Source organism: Pseudorca crassidens, chromosome X, assembly GCF_039906515.1.
Source record: "Pseudorca crassidens isolate mPseCra1 chromosome X, mPseCra1.hap1, whole genome shotgun sequence".
Taxonomy (NCBI): domain Eukaryota; kingdom Metazoa; phylum Chordata; class Mammalia; order Artiodactyla; family Delphinidae; genus Pseudorca; species Pseudorca crassidens.
Window position 1 is genome coordinate 11,817,273 of NC_090317.1, and position 23,519 is coordinate 11,840,791.

At 35.5% G+C, this 23,519-nt stretch overlaps 1 long non-coding RNA gene across 1 annotated transcript in view; it reads right to left on the reverse strand.

Moving 5' to 3' along the window:
- Positions 1 to 1,675: 1,675 nt before the first annotated feature.
- Positions 1,676 to 23,519, reverse strand: part of LOC137216938 (uncharacterized) — a 167,781-nt gene continuing 145,937 nt past the window's right edge. Inside the window, exons 3-4 of the long non-coding RNA XR_010939897.1 lie at positions 19,766 to 19,871; positions 1,676 to 1,737 (exon numbers count right to left, since the gene is read on the reverse strand). This is a non-coding gene — a long non-coding RNA (uncharacterized lncRNA). The remainder of the gene's footprint in view (positions 1,738 to 19,765; positions 19,872 to 23,519) is intronic.

Here is a 23,519-nt window from a genome sequence, read left to right on the forward strand (position 1 = left end):
TCATTCAAAATTCACTTATCTACTTTGAATAGAATTTACCATCAATCAACTATGGTAATGAGGTGACGCATCCTTTTGTTTTAATTACACAATCTCTGGTTACTTAATATTAAACCACCTTTCAAATCACTGTGAACCAGAGCGCCCAGCCCTACAGAAAAGCAGCCTGCTTAGAAATATTAAATATTCAAGAGTTTTAACACAAGGCACATACTTTAAAACATTCTACTAGGTCAATTGAGAGAGGTTTACATCTCCTAATTCACAGAAGGATTTTTTAAATTTTAGTAAGAACACAATATGAGACCTCCCGTCTTAGCAAATTTTAAGTGCATCATACAGTATTGTTAACTATAGAGGCACAATGTTGTCCAGCAGATCTCTAGAATATATCCATATTATAGAACTGAAACTTTATACTTTTTGAACAGTAACTCTCCATTCCCCCCTTTCACCAGCCCCTGGCAGCCATCATTGCATTCTCTGTTTCTATGAGTTTGACAATTTTAGATTCCTCATATAAGTGGAATCATGCAGTGCAGTGCTTGTCTTCTGTGACTGGCTAATTTCACTTAGCAAAATGATTTTGCTCTGTCTTTTTAATACAAGTTGAACTACATAAAGAATTGTTTTGCAGAGTCCACTGACCAAACAATAAACTACTCCAGAATTATAATTGTAGACTCAGGAAGATATCTCCCTGTAAGTTTCACGCTGAGGCTAGTTAAAAATCACTTCTATCTATAGAAGCTTTGCAGCTAAAACTTTCTCAAAAGCTCAAGGAACAATTGTTTGGTGGAAAGAAAATTCCTCTGAACAAATTGCTCTGACGAGCATGTGGATTGGGCCAGAATATCCCTAGACTATATTCCTATACAGTCCTGATGAGCGTCTAAGAAAAAACTATGAGGTCATCACCTCATGGAAGTTTATTTTCACCTGTCTTCCCTTACATTTTCATTCCCTGAAATGAATGAAAAGCACATGGAGACTTGTCTTTATGCAATCTTCCATTTTTGTTTTTGGTAAGTGTGATCTGAAAGTGATGTCCAAACAAATGCCTCTGTTTTCTCCTTCCCTCCTGCTACCTCCATCTGTTTGCCTTTAGTCTTCTCCTAGCCCTTTTCTCCAGCCACTGCCTCTTTCCTCAGGTGGATCAAAATCCCGTGGATAATGTAAAGAAGCCACCAGTGTTCCAGATGTAGATGACATGATGATGCTCTGAGGTGAAATGCAGGACTGTGGCACATCTGCTACCATAACATGCCCATACAATGTAGACATACCACACCTATGCACTCTACTTATGTGTCTCACCTCTACGACACCTACAAAGGCAAGCCCTTGTCAGAGGAAAAAAAATTAGTGATCTGCAAGTAATCAACATCCAAGACACAGAATCTCTCACAAATATGGGAAGCAAGATAAATCAAATCATTTAACAATGCATTAATAGTCTACAGAATTGGACCAATTATGGACAGCCTGAAAATAAAATAACATCAGAGAATTAGAATGAGTGAAAATGAGAAATGACTTTTTTAATATATTGCATTATAACTTTAGAATCATATAATGTGAAAGACTGGGCTAAATGAATGCTGAGTTCTCTTTCATGTTTTTCATTTTGCAGATGAGGTCCTAAGAGGTGATTTCACCAATGTTTATGCTGTGTGATCTTGTTCAGATGCCTTGATCTTTCTAGACCTTTGGTTTCACATCCATAAATGGGGAGAACTGTTGAGAAAAATGAATGTGATAAATTCCAGTGCTTGACAAGTCATGTCCTGGTATTGGTGACTGAATGATCAGTTCATAAATAGGAGACTTAATGCTTCGATAAATTATCACTTAATGCATTCAAGGGCAATGATAATCAATCAATAATTAAATAAATAAATGCATTTAAATTAGGCATGCTAGTTATCTTCTAAATGCTAGTCACTTTGCTGGGTTATTGAAATATAAAGATGGATAAAATATAATTCTAGTCCTTATCTGCCTCACTCACAGGTCTGTTTTGTATCCTGATTCATATATTTATATTTATCTCTCACCTATTTGTTTCTTTAGTTGTGTAGACTTTTAATTGTCTTAAATCCTTGCTGAAAAAAGATTCAGTATAAATAAATAAGGAAATTGTTTAGTAGGCATATACATGCTTACACACACAAACTAGCCCTTCCCCTTGTAGAACGTTTTTGGGGAGTCACACCCCTAAATAATTGCAACACAATGTGATATACACTGCAATCGAGGTATGTGCCAGGAAGCAGAGAGGAGGATTAGCTCGTTTTGCAGTTAGGGGTTGTCCATTGGAGACTTCCCAAAAGAGGTAACATTTGAATGAAGCCTTGATGAATGGGTAAGTGTTTATCAGGAGGAGCAAGGAAACAAGTGAAGAGGCAGGAAAATGTCCAGGGCATGAAGAATTGTCCGGTGTGGTAAAGCACAGGAAGCAGGGCACTGAAGGGTGGTAGTCTGATGGTTAGGGCATGGTGAGTGATGAGGGGAGAGAATACAGAATAAAACCATGAATCAAAGTAAAACACACCACAGTTTTGAGACAACATCTTCAGTCGTCATTAGGTATATTCCAGCAGCCTTCCTGTGTCTACCTGGCATTGTGCACTAAGCAAGTACATTCTTTATCAAAGTAATTATTTAAAATGCCAGCTCCTTTTGCTGTTTAGGCATGAAACACCCAGATTTCCAGCAAGAACTTAGAGATTTCCAACTGAAATATATTTTCATAGTAAAATAGATAAAAGCTTTGCTTTACTGGCCTTAAATGAGGGAATTTTAAAGAAACCTGGGAATAGTTAGAAGTATTTCTGTTCTGACACCTTTTAGTCAGTTGAAGTACAAGAATTTCCTCTCACCACACAGAGCTAAACAAAAGGCTGCCATAGGTGATATGGGGAAAAAGCTTGCTTCGTTGTGTGCTGTTCACATGTTTATTTTTATTTGAAATCAAAATGATCTTTCAGTCCCTCAAATGTCCAGGTCCAATCTATCAGAGAAGCATAGCATATTTTTCCTTTTCTTTTCTGCATTTATTAATAACCCTCTCACCCAACTTCCACCCACAAAAGGTGTTACAGTTGATCAGGTTATCAGTGGCCTGCACTCTGACTTCACAACCAAGAGGATGGTTCATCTCTAGTGGCTTACATTTAAAGTGAAATTCAAACTATATCAGGAGAATTTCTGGTTCACCTGCCAGACTACAGAAATTGCCTGCCAAAATGATGACCAACACAGTATCTGGTAAAACTTCTGGGCTCTGAATGGCCAGTAAGAGTGTCCTGGAATCCAAGTGGACTCCTCTTATGTTTAGACAATCTATGTAGAAACAAATGTATTTCTTCAGCAAAGAATGATAAGAATAAATATCATGGGGGAAATATCGTCAGTTAACTAGCAGTGATTTGATTCCTACCTGTTTGAACTTAAGTAAGTCATTTAACCTATCTGTGTCTCAGTTTTCTCATCTATAAAATGAATATAATAATATGTTTGGGTAGGATTTTATAAGGTAATCCAGGAAAGCACTTAGCACTATGCCTGGCACTTAGCATGTGTCATAATAGCTATGATTGTTATTAGTACTCTAGCATGACTCTACTGAATCACCAGAAACAAAGCCACTGGAATTACTTAGAAATTATTGAGCCACAATAAACTAATGTATTTTGAACATTATTTAATTCAATAAACATTTACTGTGGGTTTGCAAGTGCTGGGATCTGTGGTAAAGACACATGATGCAAACAATCTCTATTCCCAAAGAGCTTAAAATCTGAAGGGAAATACAGAAACATACATAAAAATTTGATACAAGATTGTGAAGGCTGCTATAGTAGTTATGGAGAGGGGATTGTGGGAATTTAGAAGCTACAGGGCTTGACTCTGATGACATGGAAGGTGTGACCTTGGAAGAAACATTTATTGAAAACTTTCTTTGGGCCAGGTTCTGTACTAGGCACTGGTCATATACAGCTGAAAACAAGACAGACATGATCACTATTGTCATTGGATTTATATTAAAATCCAAGAGGATTTGGTTTGGTAGGGGGAGATGAACTCAATTTTAAATATTTTGAGTTTGAGCTTACTATCGAACATTTAAGCATAGATACCCCTTTTGCACTTAGGATGGTGGAGGTGGAGCTCAAAAGAAAGATAAAGACAGGATTCCTGGAGAACGAGAACTTTGCTATATTCACCATTGTAACCTCAGGACAAAAATAAAAAAACTTGGCACATAATAGACATTTGGTCAGTATTTGTTGAATGAATTAATATCAAAAGACAAAGATATCGTCATCATCATCATCTCTCTGTAGTGTCCTGACAAGATAACCAGAAACAAAGCCACTAGAATTGGCCCAGGTGAAATTCTAAGATTTAATGAGATCACTGGGGGCATTCAATGCTTTGTATATGCAAGTGTGTATGGTTACTGTTGGATTTGCATTTTTCTGCATTGATGTTAGCAATTCTTGGGAAATAATTCTAATCTACATTTTCTTATTTGTTTATTTAGTTAGTTAGTTAACTAACTTTGCCAAGCACCATGCCAAGCACTGCTGGGAATATGATGACAAACAAGTTATCTGTCTGTCTTGAAGAAACTTGCAGTTCTCAAGAGACATAGCTGACATCAAGGGCAGGGTGGCAGGAGAACATAATCAAAATACAGAAAAAGGCAACAATGATAAACAGTATTCTGTCTCACTAGAAATATTTCTCTGCTTATTTCCAAGCATTGTTATCAATTTTCAATTACCAAATGTAAAATCAATCCATCTTTTTAAAGAAAATCCACGATCTAATTTCCCCATGATGACATCTAAATATAATCGAAGAGCATATTCAACTATGTCTTGGTAGAACTGCAGGGAGGGCTGCTTTTCATACACCAGAACACATTCTTCTGGGCAGATTAGAAATTCATTCTTCTGGGCAGATTAGAAATTCATCACAATGAGCTTAAGTTAATGGACCAAGTCTTTAAGTAAAGATAACAACGTTGATTAATGAAAATTATGAAGCGGTCTTATGTTTTTGCACAAGCTGGTTAAAGATGTGCAAATGCTAAAAATGTAGAAAAGTGTCCAGCCTCCAAAGTGACTATGTGTGTAAGCTTTTCCATTACATGTAAAATGGGGGGGAAAATCTATTCTAACAGCAAATTCCTGCTCAGTTATTTGGGGACAGGGATGGAGGTAGGAAAAATGAGCACTTTCTATGAATCCCGTGGAATAGATTAAAATTTGGGGTGCCCAAGATTTTCAGGTAGTTGGCCTTGAGAAATGAGGTCCAAAAAATAATATGATGATATGATATGGTTGAAAAGAAATTAAAATAGTGCTTCATGATTAGTTCTGTTTTCTAGAAATTTTTCAGAAGTATATGTTATTTACAGAGATTTTGGTTATAAATATATATGTGTGTCATAGGATTTAACACACCTAATTCCCAGTCTAAATATGCCACCTAGATCATGAGATATGCATAAGTATACATAAATATATACCACACATACACATACCCTCATGGATAGTGTGACCAACTTGACCCAATTTTCTGGTTTTAAAATTGAAAGTTCCATGTCCCAGATGCTCCATTAGTCCTGGGAAAATTGGGACCATTAGTCACTCTACCCATTGGATACATTAGTTATGAAAACGGTACTGCTACACTAAGTTGAAAGTCCAGCATGTTTTTGAAGTATAAGCTGAAGAAAGAGAACTATAGAAACCTCACAAAACCACACATGCATTCATTTTCATTCTCTTCTTGAGTGTCCATCATTTTAGGAACACTGGATGAGCAACCTCTCCATGCTGGTTCATTTTCTTTGGGGAACATATAAGAAAAGATTGCAAAAAATGTTTTCAGAAGATCATTGACACAAATTTGCTCAACAGTGCCTGACACAGAGTAGGCCCTCAAGCAATATTAGTTAAATACGATAGGTTACAATACAATATTCTCACGTCAAAGGATTAAATTTGTGGTAATAATAATTTGCAAGATCACTGCATTGGCTGATCCACATAGTCTGATTTATGGGAAAATGCATTTTTGCAATAGCTAGCATTAAACCTTCTGTGTTTTGGTTTTCCAGATGATTCCTGGCACTTTTTCTGATATCCCTAATGATAATAATTGCCTTCTTTAAGCATTTAGCATGCTAATTAATGTGGTTGAACTTTTACGTACATCCTTTAATCTGCGCAGTGACTTTTGGAAGATAACTACTGTTATCATCCTTATTTTACAAATGAGAAGACCAAGGCCCAGAAAGATAAAGGAACTTGTTCAAGTTCACTTGGAAGAAGTTAAATTTAAGTCAGCTATATTTACCTAACCATTTAGATATACGGTCTCTCTAATGTATTTCTTCTATCCATTTATTCATTCATTCAGTAAATATTAGTTGGGCACCTACTGTGTTCCCAGCACTGTTATAGACAGTGGGAAATAACATTAATTCAACTAGATTAAGTCACTGTTCTCATGAAGCCAACACTCTGATAGGGGGACAGACAATAAATAATTATTCTATATAGTATCAGCAAAAGATATTGGTCTTGAAAAATGGAGTGCATTAAAGTGATAAGGAGTGCTGAAAAAGGAGGGCACTATTGTAGATTAGGTGGTCAAGGAAGGCCTCTCTGGAGGTGATATTTGATCACAGGAGAGAACTGAACAAACAAAAGAGTTAAGAGCATCCCAGGCACGGGGAACAGCAAATATAATAGAGGCCCCAAAATGTGAACTTACTAGGCAAGTTCAAGGAATGGCAAGAAGGCCAATATAGCTAAGGCACAGTGGGTAGGGGGCAGAGTGCTAGGAGGCAGAGGCAGACTGTAGATAGCAATGCTAGGAAATGATGTTTTTCTTGGTAACGATGTATTTCAAAAGAGCACCAGGTACATTTTCCCTATTAATGTCGATACAATACAATTTAAATAAATTAATGTTTCTATTTAAACTGGCTTATTTATGACCATGAATGAAGCAGTAAAAGAGGAAAGGAATATAAAAGACAGTATGGAAGAAACACTTAAAATTTATTGAGACATGAATACCGGCGACCAAATGTGGATGGAATTCTATCAGCCAATGTAGATTAACAGTTTTGTCCAGGGATCAGCAAATTTTTTTCTGTAAAGAGCCAGATATTAAAACTTTTTTAGGTTTCTTGGGCCACATAGTCTCTGTTACAACTACTCAATTTCACTATTGTACACAAACAACCACAGAAAATACATAAATAGATGGGTGTGGTGCAGCTTTATTCCAATAAAACTTTATTGACAAAAATAGTCAGTAGGCCAGGTTTGGCCCATGTGTTATGGTTTGTCAACCACTATTGTAGTTGAAAGATATAATTCTACCTGAAACTATTTCTTTCTCTGCTACATATATCTTTACATTTTCTCTTCCTTGAAAAAGAGAGGCATGGCATGAAAACGAAGAAAATATAAAAGTGAAGGGCACTAAGAGTATATTTTATGAGATCTTCCCACAAGGCAGAAATGAGGTTCTTCCATCCACCCTAGAGCCTGGAGCCTTAGGTATGTATTAGTATGTATTCAGTCAATGCAAGTGGAATTTAATTTTTTTTTCTATCTTTACTTGGTCATTTGGTGATATTTCATTTGTCTGGATCATCCTTACCATCACCACTGTCAGTGCATTTGAAGGTGCTATGTTATGATGCTATGCCAAACATTGTAAGCAGAGAATTCCTGCCCCAGTTATTATATCAGTTGTGAGAAGACAACGTCTCTTAATAAAGATAATATTGATTTTTTAGACTCTGTATCAAGTGGTTTTCCATGCAGATAGACAGTACTGCTCTTCTTACAGCTTCCCTATGAGGAAATCCTATGTACTTAACCAAGGGCTAGCTATTTGGTGTTTGACCCAGAGCACTGAGGTTTCTCCTTCACTATGGTTTACCTGAACAGTCTGGGCCTTGATGTAAGAGTTTGCTCACTCTTTCTACTTATTTAGCACTAAGAAAGTCTCTAGAAAATTTTATCAAATGGTATATTCCAGCATCTAAGTCCATTTTCTTTCACTCTATAAAATGACATGACCAGTTCTTGAGGGCTGGAGGAAGCAAAAAAAAAAAAAAGTAGTACATTCAGAACCAGTTCATATAGTGCAAAACTACTGATTCACGTATTAAAGAAACTGTAAATTAAACTGAAAATATTTTAGCAAATGATAAAAGCTTTAGTTAGTAGTTTAGCCTGAATCTAGTCTGTGTCTATTGCTGAGGGTTTGGACAAATGACAGTTCTAGTGAAAAAACTGGAGCCAGACTAAAGAGGCATTATTATACTTTAATTATTTTGGACAAGGGCATTATTTATTAGTGAAAATAAGAGGGGGGAGTTTTGTTTACTTAATATAATTTTTAAAAAGGACTCTATAAAGTAAGAAGTAAAGATAAAGTAAGTCAAATCACTGAGAAGTAAAGGGAGTCTCTAATTGAATAAATGGAAATTAAAGAAAGATGAGTGAAATAAACAAAGAATATTTTTAAAAAACATCATATTTAATGGCAAAATGAAAATCTTTACTTGAAGCAGTGAAAAGGAGAATAAAGACTTCAGCTGTCCAACTAGCAATGTGAATGACATGTTTAAGAAACTTGACCACAATGCAGACACAGAGAATTAAGAAATGAAAATTATAAGAGAAGAATGTAGATATGGACAGATGCAGGTTAAGTGGTGTTCCAGAAGAAGAGACAAGATGTAATGGAACTGAAGAATCTAATTAAGGACAACTTTTCTGAACTCATGGAAGGGCTGAGTAAATACTTTGAAAGTTCTCATCACATGCCAAGAAAAAACAATGAAAAGGCAACCGCATCCAGACATATACTGGCAAAGTTTTTATGAGGTACAAGCATAAAAAAGCCTATAATTATCTAATGAGGATTACAAGTTATTTTCAAAGGAAAATAAGTAGGCTTTTCTCAAATGTCTCATCTGAAAAAACTAAATGGAGAAAATGATGGAGCAATGTCTTCAGAGATATGGAGAAATATTTCAATCTAAGAACTTTATATACAACTGGAAATGTAAAAGAACAGAAAATGTACCTCTCTATATGATTTTCTTAAAAAATCACTTGAATTGTATTCAAAATAACTAATCTATAAAACAAAATCTAAAATTCCAAAAAGAAGAAGAGATTGGGTAAAATGACTGGCAGTGAGCATTTAGTGAAGTCTATATGGCTCTTTCAAACCTTGTCACCAAACCAAAGGCAAATATATTTTAAATATTCTTGAATAATATGTATATAATGTAAACATAGTGACATTATATGAGTTCACTTTGAACTTCTACAATTAAGGAAAACTGACTAAATAAAAGTTTTGAAAAAGATAAAGGTAACCTCCAGCATTATTTTGGAAATATGTATCTATTGAAGATCCTGGAAAAGACAAAAGAAAATAAAATTTAACAGGCAAAAGACTGACAACAGTGAAAACAGCAAGGGAGAATAAAAAGAAGACACAAAATAAGAGGAGATAAGTAAGTCTAAAAGTGAACTCATAACCCATTGATTTTTAAATTTACTTATTTGTAGAAATAATCATCCATTAACAATATTCTGGATCTATAATTCTGGGTATAGTAACACCAATACAGACTTGGATTGAGGGTCTGGCTACTGAAGAAAATTTAGTTAAATAAAGCCATTGTTTCTAGTTGTATTTCCTCTGATTTCTCTAATGGCTCAAGCTGCTCTATTCAGAAGTTAAATTATGAAGATATAAAAATTGGTCTTTTCTCTCTATATCATACAGCCTTATATGATCTCATCTACAATCACAGATGCTATACATTTAAAAAATGAATTCCTAAAACAAAATAATGGTAAATTGTACTACATTACATACAAGAACTTGTTTTCATTAAAAATCCTCACTGGGTAATGAGAAGGCAAGCCACTGGTTTGTATGATCTATTTGTAATGCATAAAATAGACAAGGGATTAGTATCCAGGATATAAAAAGGACTTCAACAAATCAAAAAGGGAAAGACAGATAACTCAATATTAAAAAAAGTGGAAGCCTCAGAGTAACCACAAAGTAAAAACCTATAGTACATGTACAAACTACAAAGAGAAAAGAACCAAAGCATACCACTACAGAAAATCATCAAATCACAAAAGAAGATAGCAAGAGAGGGAAAAGGGAACAAAGGAATTACAAAACAACCAGAAAACACTTAATAAAATGGCAATAGTAATTTCATACCTATCAATAATTGTGCTGTGTAAATGGAATAAATTTTCCAGCCAAAAGACAGAATGACTGAATGGATTAAAAAAATAAATAAAGACGATCCAACTATCTGTTGCCTACAAGAGACTCAACTCAGCTTTAAGGACATGCATAGACTGAAAGTGAAGAGATGGAAAAAGATAGCCCAGGCAAATGGAAACTAAAAGAAAGCAGGGGTAGCTATACTTATATCAGACAAAATAGATTTTTAAGTCAAAGATGGTAACAAGAGACAAAGAAGGTCATTATATAATGCCAAAGGGGTCAATTCATCAAGAAGAAAAAACAATTGTAAATATTTATGCACCCAACATAAGAGCATCTAAGTATAGAAAGCAGATATTAACAAGTTAGAAGGGAGTAATAGACAGCAATATAATAATAGCAGAGGACTTCAATTACCCCATTTCTAACAATGGATAGATCATCCAGACAGAAGATCAATAAGGAAACATTGGACCTAAACTACATCTTTGACAAGATGTACCTAACAGACATATACAAAACATTCCATCCAACAGGAGCAGAATACACAGTCTTTTCAAATACACAAGGAACATTCTCCAGGATAAATCATATGTTAGGCCACAAAACAAGTCAGTAAATTTAAGAAGACTGAAATCTTATCAAGCATCTTTTCTGACCACAATGGTAAAAAATGAGAAATCAATAACAAGAAAAAAACTGGGAAATCCAAAAAGATGTGGAGATTAAACAACATGCTCCAGGATGGGTCAAAGAAGATATCAAAAGAAAAATCAAAAAAATATCTTGAGATAAATGGAAATGGACACACAATGTACCAAAACTTATGGGATGTAGCAAAAGAAGTTCTAAGAAAGAAGTTTATAGCAATAAATGCCTACCTTACAAGAAAAGAAAGATCTCAAGTAAACAACCTAAGTTTACATCATAAGGAACCAGAATAATAAGAACAAATTAAGCTCAAAGTTAGCAGAAGAAAGAAATAAAAAAGATCAGAGCAGAATAAATGAGAGACTAAAAAGACAATAGAAAAGATCAATGAAACTATTAGCTATTTTTTTAAAAAAATTTAAAAAATAGACAAACTGTTAGGTAGACTTACCAAGAAAAAAGAGAGGAATCAAATAAATAAAATTATAAATGAAAGAAAAGGCCTTGTAACTGACACCACACAAACACAACAGAGTACAAGAGACTACTGTGAAAAATTATGTGCCAACAAATTAGACAACCTAGAAAAAATGGATAAGTTCCTAGAAACACAACCTACCAAGACTGAAAGTTGAAGAAAAAGGAAATCTGAATATAAGTGAGTCTACATCAAACTAAAAAATTTCTGCACAACAAAGAAAACCATCAATAAAATGAAAAAAGACCCTAAGGAATGGGAAAAAAATATTTGTATACTACATACCCAATAAAGGGGTAATATCCAAGATATGTGAGGAATTAATACAACTCAATAACAGCAGCAACAAAAAATAACCTGATTACAAAATGGGCAAAAGACCCAACTAGACATTTTTTCCAAAGAAGACATACAAATAGCCAACATGTACATGGAAAGGTGCCCAGCATCACTAATCATCAGGGAAATACAAAGCAAAACCACAATGAGATATCACCTCACACTTGTTAGGATGTTCATTATCAAAAAGATGAGTTAACACATGCTGGCAAGGACGTGGAAAGAAGGGAACCCTAGTACTCTGTTGGTGAGAATGTAAACTTGCGCAGCCACACCCACTATGGAAAACAATATGGATGTTCCTCAGTAAATTAAAACTAGAACTACATATGATCCAGGAATATATGATATATTGTGTGTTTTTAAACAAAGGAACCCACAGAAAATGCTATGTATTTTCTGCATTGCGTGTGTATCCACATTGGTCTATATTTTATTCCTTGAAGAAACCAATAACACTGCTTTTGTTATTCTTGTGGTTCTTACTTCCTGGAATAGTTTTACCCCACTCATTCATCCTTCAGTTCTTAACTCAAAACCCACCTCAATCACAAGGGCTTCCCTGACAATATAAAATAAAGTAGGATCCTACCTTCTGTTATCATTCTCTAGTCTTTTCCTTGTTGGTCTTTACAGCACTCACATTTAGGATTTTAAATAATTTTGTTTTCTTTCTTTATGTGTTTTTCCTTGGTTAAAGGTAAGAGAAAGGCAGAATTGTACTCTTAATTGTAAACATCTAGTAATCCTGCACATAACTAAGCTTCAGAAGACAAGTTCCACATCTCTTTTCAGTCTTCCCCCTACAGGTTAGACAGCCTTTGATCATTTCTGATAAATAGTTCTACTCTGAATAGTCTTTATTTTTCATTATTCTTCTTAAACATTTTTACCCCCCCAAACTGAGTAGATTGCTAATTTCTGTTGAGCAGAGTGAAGTTAGTATCTCTCTCTTAGACAAAATACTCTTTTTTACGCAGCCTAAGATAGCATGTGTTCTTTGGAAAATGACATGAATTATACCATGACTCATACTGAGTTTACCATCGACATTAAAACCAGATGTCTTCTACAAGTGCTGCTACAAACGTATGCATCCCAACATGGATGTGCACACTGGGTTTTGATCCCAAGGTGTATATTTACGTTAATTTTTATTAAAATTCATTTTTATATATTTAGTCCACCATCTCAACCTTTCAATCTATTTTTGGATTCTGATTCACTCATCTAAACTACTTGTTATCCCTTACAGCTTTGTATTATCCATTAATTTTATAAACTAATACTCAACTGGTTTTTCTAAATCACTGATAATAATGATAATCAGGGCAGGGCTTGGGCTAGAGTCCAGTGATACATATTAGAAACCTCTGTCCAGTGGAACTACAATCCAATCAGTTATATTCGACCAGGGAGAAACTCAAGTCGTGCTTATATTTCTTCATGCTGTCTACAAAGATACAATGAGAAATCTTTTCCAAATGAGCTGCTGAGATTCAGATGTATTTTGCTTGCTGCATAAACCTCATCTAAAAGACTACTGAAGTAACTTATATTAATAATAAATAAAAATGATAATAATGAATAAAAATGATAATAACCGTTTACATTTATTGAGTACTTATTATATACTCCGCAATATGCTAAGCATTTTATATACAACATTTCTTTTAATCCTCCCTAAGACATGAAAGATAAGAATCATTTTTACATTTTGAAGGTGGAAAACTGAGGCTCAGAGAAATTGTCCGAAGAAATTATAATTACTCTGAAATAACATCATTGTGAACTCAACAAGTTTTCATTGTTTGTAAGCTAAGAGTACACTTATACTCTTAAACCAATAATATTTTGCCATGTAGCATATTCTCAAAATAATTTGAAAGTCAAAGTAATACTTCCTGAAACAACAGTGTTACTCACATTTAAATATCAGATGACTAAAGGAGTAAGAGCATGAAACATATTGACAGTTGTAAAGGAGCTGCAGTGCTGCCTCATCCTGGAGGAAATTTCTTGACAATTGTGATAGCCCAGCTACCTCAGGAGTTCTAGTAAGAACTCCACAGCCCATCCTAACGTAACGTTTATGATTCCATGATGCAGATGTTGTCCACACAGAAGACTTCAGTTCCAATCTTATCTCCTCCTGCTATGTATTGTCACCAGCTCAGACTTGTTTTAAAGAGCAGCCTCGCTCTCATCAGCTATCAGAGCTGAGAGCTCTACTCATGGTTTACTAGTCCATGCAAACCAGAGAAAAGAGACAAGTTCCAGTTGGAATGTGAGAGCCAAGTGGAACTAACAAGAATTGTACTTTAAGAGCACAAAAAATGTAGAAACACTGCTTTCCTAAAATCCTGTTTTATTAACCTTTATCAGCTGCTGAGAAACTGGGACATGATGGAATTTTTGAACTTTCCTGTCAGCAGCGAAAGGGTAATGCTTGTTATGATTGCTATTTGGCAAAAACCCAGCCTCTCATTCCAAAAGGTCTCAAATTAATTCCATTCACGACTGATTAGAGAGCACAAAGCCTACAGGGTTTTGTGGGGGTTTTTTTGCTACTTCTGTGTCATATGTAGGTGAGAAATATTTGTTTCTCTTGATATAAAAGGATCTATGAATGTTGCTCAACAACTAGAAAATTCTCGACTACCACTGAGTTAACGTAGAAAGTCATTCAGGGAGATCATTGAGAATGCATTAGAGTCTAAATGAAAATGATAGAATTTCACTTTTCCCCTGCTTTATTCATTGGAAAAGAAAAGAAGTTTCTCCTTATTAACAGTTTTTGACATATCCCTACAGCGAGGTTGCTTATTTTTAATCCCGTCAATGAGAACCATTGTTTTCCCTCCAGTGATAACACACCCTAACGTGTGAAGGTGCAGACTAATGCGCCTGACTGTGGGTATGTCTGAAAGAAATATTTTTTAAAGGTCAAAGGCAAATTCCTATTTCAGTCTCTAAACTTTCCCAAGCAGCAGGCTTTAGCTGTTTTGCATTATAATGTGGCATCTAGAGCTGTAGGCTTCAGAATCAGTCTTCCCAGTTTGAATTCTGATTCCACCTATAGTTATTTATCCTCTCTCTGCTTCTATTCTCTCATTTTCAAAATGGAGATAATCATATAGTAGCTACCTTATTAGGCTGTTGTAGAATTAAATGCATTAATTTACATCAAGGGCTTAGAATACTGCCTAACACCTAGTAAGAGTGTTCGCTGTTACTGTCACTAAGGAGTTATCACAGAAATGACTGTTCTAGATCAAGGTTCTGACTTAGCTCTACCATCTGTAACTTATATGACTTGAACAAAACATCTGGCCTCACTTCACTGGGTCTCACGTTCCCCATCTATAGCTTGGCTATAATAATGCATATTTCACAATGTTGTTTGATGACAACATGAAGTAATTCAGGCAAAGTACTTAGCATAGTATCTGGCAAGCCAAGGAAATCACTTACCATTAATATCATTGAGTGTGTGTGTAAGAATCATTTATATATTTTTCAATATGAATGAGAAAAAAAATTGCATTTTAAGTAATTTTTAGTGTGCTTACTAGTCATTTGTATGCTTTTTTCCCCTGAATTACTTCTTTATAATCTTTGCCTGATCATGAGTTTGTTTTTGGTTTCATCCTGATTTGTAGAAATATATATATATATATATATTTACTGAATGTTTGTGTCCCCCAAAATTCACATGCTGTAGCCCTAACTCCAGTTGTGGCTGTATTTGGAGATAGGACCTTTCAGGAAATAATTAAATGTGGTCATAAGGGTTGGGCCATAATTCATTAGGATTAGTGTCCTTATCAGAGACACCAGAGAGCTCACACTCCCTCTGCTGTGTGAGGACACAACGAGGAGGCAGCCATCTGCAAGAAGTTAGGAAGAGAGCTCTCACCAGAAATCAATTATGTTGGCACCCTGATCTCAGATTTCCAGCCTCCAGAACTGTGAGAAAATAAATTCTGTTGTTTAAGCCATCCAGTTGGTGGTATTGTGTTATGGCAGCCCAAGCAGAGATGAATATATAGCTACACATATTCATATATTCTATCAAATAATATACATCATTAAATATTATTGAATTGAAAATCCCTTTTTACTAAATTTGTAGTATATCTTTATTTATTAAAGTTTTTATGGTATTTTGTGATCTACAGGTGTGTGTGTCTCTGTGTGTGTCTATGTGTATGTGTGTTTAATGAAGAAAAACCTATCAGTTCTTTTCTTTATGACTCCTGAGATTTTTGTCATTCTTAGGAATGTCAAAAATTATAACTCTCATATCCTAGATCTTTTCCAGTACTTCACTGGTTTTTAATTTTCATGGTTTGAAATTTAATTCACCTGGAATGTATTATTTATATGTTGTAAGATTATTATCATATGTTTACCATCATATGGAAAACAAATTGTCCCAGAACACTTTACTTAACAGATCATTGTTTCACCACTGATTTGAAAATTCAACTTTCATATAAAATAAACATACCAAAGCCTTTATCTGAATTCTCAGCTATATCAGATAGATCTATTTTCTCTGATAGCAGATAATCTTTTACTACTGGAATTGGATACAAGATCCCATTCAAACTTCTCAGCCTAACCTAGTCTGATGTATTTATTATTTCAGAAGAACGTTATGTTTAGTCTATCAATTTTTCATTGGTTGTTTTAAAATATTCAGAGAATTTTAAAACTATTAAAGCTCATGGTCTAAATTAACATGTAAAAACTAGTTAAAATACTGCCTTCATCTAATTAGTCTACAGAAGGTAATTATAGTGCCTGCTAAATTTCCAGAAAGTATTATATAACCACCACCATAGTGTGATGATTAAGAGCATGGACTCTGGAACCATACTGCCTAGGTTCAAATTCCAGATCTGCTATTTGTTAGCTGTGGAACTATAGAAAAGTATTTAACTTCTTGGTAACTCAATTTCCCATCTATAAGATAGTGTTAATAAAATAACTTTGTTCAAACTATTGTGTAGATTAAACAAACTGATATATGAAAATCCCTTAGAAAAAGTTGCTGGCACAGAGTAAGAGCAATGGTTAAGTGTTGGTCAGATAAAATAACTGCTTAGGATGGACATATATACACTACCAAATGTAAAATAGATAGCTAGTGGGAAGTAGCCGCATAGCACAGGGAGATCAGCTCGGTGCTTTGTGACCACCTAGAGGGGTGGGATAGGGAGGGTGGGAGGGAGGGAGACGCAAGAGGGAGGGGATATAGGTATATAGGTATATGTATAGCTGATTCACTTTGTTATAAAGCAGAAACTAATACACCATCGTAAAGCAATTATATTCCAGTAAAGATGTTAAAAAAAAAAGAAAAGTGTGTTTGTTCAAAATAAATAAATAAATAACTTTCCTAACTGCTTAGGAAAGTTATTTCTCCTTCCTATGAAATGAAAAATGATCTATAAGGGCACTTAGTATTGACTACAAATTCCAGTTCTGTCAGTGATGGTATCTGGGGCATGAGGGGCAGCCAAGTTAGGGAACTTTTGGTTAATTTCCCTGGGCCATATACAGCAAAGCGTTCTCTCAAATACTCTCTGGAAATTCAGAGCCTCAAATATGTTTGCCACCTTCCCCCAAGTCATCACATTTATTAACATCCTTGTCTTATTTTTCTAGAAGCAGGGGCTTCTAGCAGATCTTTTCCCTTTGTGAAAGGATGTATTTCTGTGTGAGGTAGATCTAGACCACCTTAGTCTGTCCTCTAATGTTCACCTCAGTAGCACTCTACCTGGTTGATAATATCTTTGAGGCCAACTTCCTGTAATGTTTTACTTTTTTTTTTACTTTAGGAGCATTGTATAATAAAAACACCATTAAAGATGCAAAACCAAAGTGAGCCATGAAGCACGACACGATGGGGCCTATCAGCATTCCTAAGTGTGTTCAAGGCAAAAGCATTTCAGAGAGAGGTAAACAACAGTCATTATAGCTATCTTTGTTGACCTCTGACCATATATGCCAGTCACTGTGTTTGATATACATTAATTCTCATAAAACTTCTGTCATGTTGACATTATTATCTCCCTTTTACAAATGAGGAAAGAGGTTCACATAAATTAAATGACTTTCTCAGGGCAACAGCTAGTAAGTTTCAGAGCTGGATTTGTATCCAAAATAAAGTGGGCTTTTTTTGGTTTTTTGACTCTATTTTCTTCTTAGGAATATTACATACATTTATTATTTATATGTATTAAAAAGGATAAAATAAGTTTGGACTCCTCTCTCACACAACATGAAGTTCTGCATGATCTAAAGATAAAAATGTTGAAGTAAAAAATATATATTTTTGAAAACTTATGTATAATCTAGGAGTCAAGAAAACTTTCTATGCAAGCTGGAAAACCTAGACACTCTGGAGAAAGGACTGACATATTTGAGTGCTTAAAACTTAAAATGTAATCATATGGCAAACGTAAAGGTAAATAAAACCAAAAGACAAATAATAGAGGAACATATATTTGTAATACACATGACAGATAAAGGGTTCAATATCCAACATATAAAAAATTTCCTACACATTAATAAGAAAAGACAAACACCCTAATTGAAAGTGGTTAAAAAGGGTAAAAAGGGCTGTTCAAGGAGGCAGAAAACCACCTTGCCAATAAACAAGTGAAATTACTCAACTTTACTAGCAATCAGGCATATTGAAATTAAAATAACAAGGAAATATCACTTTAAGACCATTAAACATGTTATCACACATTGCTGGAGTGTTGTGGAGGTTAATATGTCATCTCATACATTTGCTGAGGGAAATGTGCGGTATATTAAAGCCATTTGTAATTCAATCTGGCAACCTCTATTACAATTAAGAATTTACATAAACTTTAACTTAGCAATTCAATTTCCGGAGCCTTCCATAGAAAACAAAAGCACGCGGCATGTGGGATCCTCCCGGACCAGGGCTCGAACCCATGTCCCGTGCATTAGCAGGCAGATTCTCAACGACTGTGCCACCAGGGAAGCCCCAGATTTCCTTATTTTTTACCTAATGTTCTTTTTCTGTCCCAGGATCCCAACCAAGATTCTACATTAAATTTAGTCATTCCATGTTATAACTTCTTAGGCTCCTCTTGGCTGTGACAGTATTTTAGACTTCTTGTTTTTGAAGACTGACAGTTTGGGGGTTTGTGTTTTGCTTTTTACATTAGATCTGCAGATGTTATTGCTCTTATAGGTAAAAGTTTTTATAAGTTTCTTCTTCCAGAGAACCTCAAATCAAGTCAGTACCATCAGTGTTATGGACTTCCCCATGGCAATGGTTGAACTAATCTCTTGGCTTTGTCACAGAGGTGACACAGATATTTTTCTCTAGAAGTCTGAGGATCAGGATCATTTTTATTTATGACAGAGGCACAGGGGCAGCAGCAGAAGCATTTTGTAAGGTACTAGGGAGTCATTTACTCTTAGAAGTATGACTTCAGCATCCCACATAGTTAACTGCTCTTCCTCCACACGAGTGACCATCCAATGGACCTGTATATTGAACAGACTTAGTCTTTCTCCTGAGCTCTATATAGAAAGGGGGCCAACATGTGGTTGAGACACAACCAGTGTTCACAAGGTAAGAGTCATTTCTTTGAGGTTAGTGTCAGTCACACCTTATTTTGGAATTGAAACACATGATTCAATCTGAGAATCACAAATAGGTCCAGGTTGAGACACATGATTCAGGACTGCTTTAAGGAAGGTCCCAATCCAATAATCCTTTCACTATATGCCAAGAGGCTAAACTGACTTATGTTGGTTAAAGCTTTAGCAGACACTCAGTAGGACTAACAAATGCAGCACAAAGAAGCAAGTTAAAAGCACAAGCTAGCCAGCAGGCAGTAGTCCAAGTGCATATTCACCAGCATACAGCAGAGCCAGTTAGAAAGCCAAAGTAAGAGAAGAAAGACCCCTAGTGGTAAGGGATAGCACCTTGATGTCCTGCTCACAGGGCCAATTGTTGTAATCACACCACAGAGACAGGATGGATCCTTCAACCGAAATTCGGTTTGGATGTCGAGACTGATGGCACATACACCTAGAGAGTATGAAAAAATTTATTACATAAGGAGGCTTTCTGGGGAGAGCAGGGCAGGCTCTCGAGCAGGTTCAAGAATGGCTTAAGAGAGCAGAAGAAGGAGATTGGCTTGGCTTTTATGGTGGTAAGGGGATGAAGCTGGAGTGTTCCCACACATAGGTCAGGGCTTGCACAGTCTGAACTTCCTCCTGGCCCACAGAAGAGAGAGTACCTGAGCTTTCTTATCAGATATAGGTAACTAGGGGAAGAGGAAGTGGTAGGGCTCTTTTATAGAATAATGTTGTGTAAATGCAAGGTGTTTAGCACAGTTTAGAATTCTCATAACTATTATAACCACACTTATATTGTTTTCAGTTAAACTGCGTTTCACTAGATTACTATTTCCCAAATTATGGTCCTTTAAATATTATTTAAGGTGGCTTAGAATTATCTTGGTTCATCACAGAGAAACTGTGTAGAAAGAGAAAAGACTGCTATCAAAAGGAGGTCTGACACACTGGTCACAAAAGAGCAGGCTTAATTGTACTATCTGCTGAATTATGAGGGGTTTCTAACATTTTTCCCATCCTGGGTGATTACCGTAGCATCCAAAGACTGTAATAATAATTACAGAAACGAACATTTATTGACCACTAACTCTATGTAGGAATTATGCTAAATATTCATATACATATTTAATCCTTGTCACAACCCTATTGAGATAAGTGGCAAAATAGTGGTTTCTGCCATTTATGCCAGGACATCTCCATTCCAATTGCAGAAGCAGAAAAGAGCATATAGGAGGGCACATGGAAATATTTATGGGCCAGGCTCAAAAGGGGTATGCATTACTCCTGCTCACATTTCATTGGGAAAAACTCACATAGCCACATCTAACTACAAGAGAAAATGAGAAATGTAGTCTACCTAGTAGAAGAGGAGAACTTAAATATTGGAGATAGGCTAGCAATCTCTGTCTCCACCATCTTGTTCATCACTATCCCCAATATTTACAGTAGAGCCTGGCATGTAGTAGGTGGCCATGAATATTTCTGTTGACTGAATGGGTTTGAACTTTTTTGGTCAGTTATGGGGATCAAAAATATATAGAACTTGGTTAAGCAATGGTTTCCTAGATATGACACAAAAAGCACAAGCAACAAAGAAAGAGTAAATTGGACTATATCAAAATTTTAAAATGTTTTCTTCTGCAAAATAATACCATGAAGAAAGCGAAAAGGCACACCAAAGAAATATACTTGCAAACCATATATTTAATAAAAGTGCAGTATCCAGAATACAGAAAGAACTCTTACAACTCAACAGCAAAAATACAAACAACCCAACTGAAAATCAGGTAAAGGACTTAAATAGACATTGTGCTAATGAAGATATACAAATAGCCAACAAACATACGAAAATATGCTCAATACCATTAGTCGTTAGGGAAATGCAAATCAAAACCATGATGAAATACCACTTCACACCCACTAGGAAGGCTATAACTCTTTTAAAAAGAAAATAACAAGTATTGACAAGGATGTAGAGAAATTGAAACACTCATACACTTCTGGTGGGAACATAAAACAGTACAGCCTCTGTGGAAAACATTTTGGCAGTTACTCAACAAGTTAAACATAGACTTGCCATATTACCCAGTAATTCTACTCCTAGGTATATAATGAAAAGAGTTGAAAAAGAGGGAACAAAAAAACAGGTGAATTGAGCAACACAAAAGCAAAGGGCAGATAATGTTTCAAGAAGTAAAAAATGGTCAACTTTATTAAATACCTTTTACAGGTAATATAGGGACAGACAAATGACTATTGAACTTGTTAGTATAGAGGTCATTGGTAAATTTGATAAAAAGGAAATTGAAAGAGTGGAAAATATTTTAATATAAACCTGGATGTGTATTAAGGAGAAAATGTGAGATCAGAAAGTGAGGGAGGATAGACAATTTCTTTTGAGAGTTTTGGTGCTAAGGGGAGGAGAAATATGGGACTATAGCTGGAGGGGGATTTGGTATTAAGAGAGTGTATTTTTAAGAGGGTAGATTCTAGAACGCATCTAGCCAATATAAATGACTGAATGAAACTGATGATATAAAACACCAAAGGGATAATTGCAGAAGAAAAAATATTGAGAAAGCAAGAAGGGTATTCAGAGCACTAGTAGATGGGATCCATAGCAAATGTGGAAATGTTGGCTTTACATGAGAATGAGTAATATTTATAGATTTTACAGTGGAGAAGGAAACGATTATGGTATGATTACAAATGCAGGTAAGATGGTAGATTTGGTGGGGAAGATATAAAAGAATTTTCTCTTGACTCTTCAGTTTTCTCAGTGAAGGATGAGATAAGGGCATAAAATAACAAGAGTGAGGGTAGGGTTTTGAGAAATTGAGGGGAAGATAAAGTATTGGATATTCATTTTGTATAATGGAAATGGGTGTATAATATGGAAGGATTGATAATTTAAGATATGTGTTCAAGAATTTAAGGTGAGATCAATTAGCTTTGTCTTGTAAATTTCTACAGCAACATCCATCACTTGTATACAGGAACAAAGTAGGTAGATAGCTAAATTTAACAAGGGTTGTGGTTTTGCCAGGGAAGTACTAGGGTGGGAAAGTGAGTAGGGAGATGAAGGTTTATGAAAGTAAGTGATACTAATGATAAATTGGTAAGCAATGAGGAAATGCGAAAGGAGAAATGCGGCTGATGCTGAAAAGTAGTAGAATTCACAGATTGGAGTTCAAAATTGAAGAATTTTTAGAGTTGGGTGTGTGCAGATATGTGTACCTGCATGTGAGAGAGATATTTTGCTAGGAAGAATAATCAGTTGTAGCCCAAGAGATGTATGTTTTAAAATCAGGATTTCAGAGTTGCTGTAATTTTTGAGAATGTCAATGTCTAGTGCATGAGCATTAGAGTGAGTGGCTTAAGTATGATGGAAGAAAAATATGATTGGAATTGAGGGCATGAAAGATTTGCAAAGCCAAAAATGCTGGACGAATATCCACATAGATGACAGATGTTGAAGTTGCCAAGACGGTGGCAGTAATAAAAGTAGAGAAGAAGAAGACTTAGGAAAGTGTCTAATGAATGAAGGTAAAGAAATAAGATGGGGTAGCACATGATATTATCTAATAGCAAGAACTACAAATGAGCTCTGACTTTTGAAAGAGAAAGGAGCAGAAATGGTTTGAAAGTGACAATGAGTCGACTCCTTGGGGTATGTGAGGAAAACTAACGTTTGCTCAAGAGGACTGCAGGGGAAGTGATTTCCTCAAGGCACAGCCATATTCCAGTTATAAAACAGAGATTAAGGGAACACTGAGAGAAGAACTTGAAGCTCCTGGGGAGTTTCTTAATGATAGACTATGAGTTACAGAGGGCAGGAAAGAAGGGCTCATGAAGTTGGGGAGAGAGTTGGGTCCAATTTTGTCAAGTGCAGAGCAATATGCGAATAAGGGTCTAGTTAATGATGGATAATCTGCAGGGTGGTGACTTAAGTAAAAGTGATAAGACAAGATGGGCCTTGTGACTGCATGGCAGATTGGGAGGCGAGTAAAGCCCTCCAGACCGGAGACTGCTTAATCTAGGCTGACCTAGAACTAAGAAGAATCCAGAAACACCCATTGAAACCTGTTTCCTCTAAATA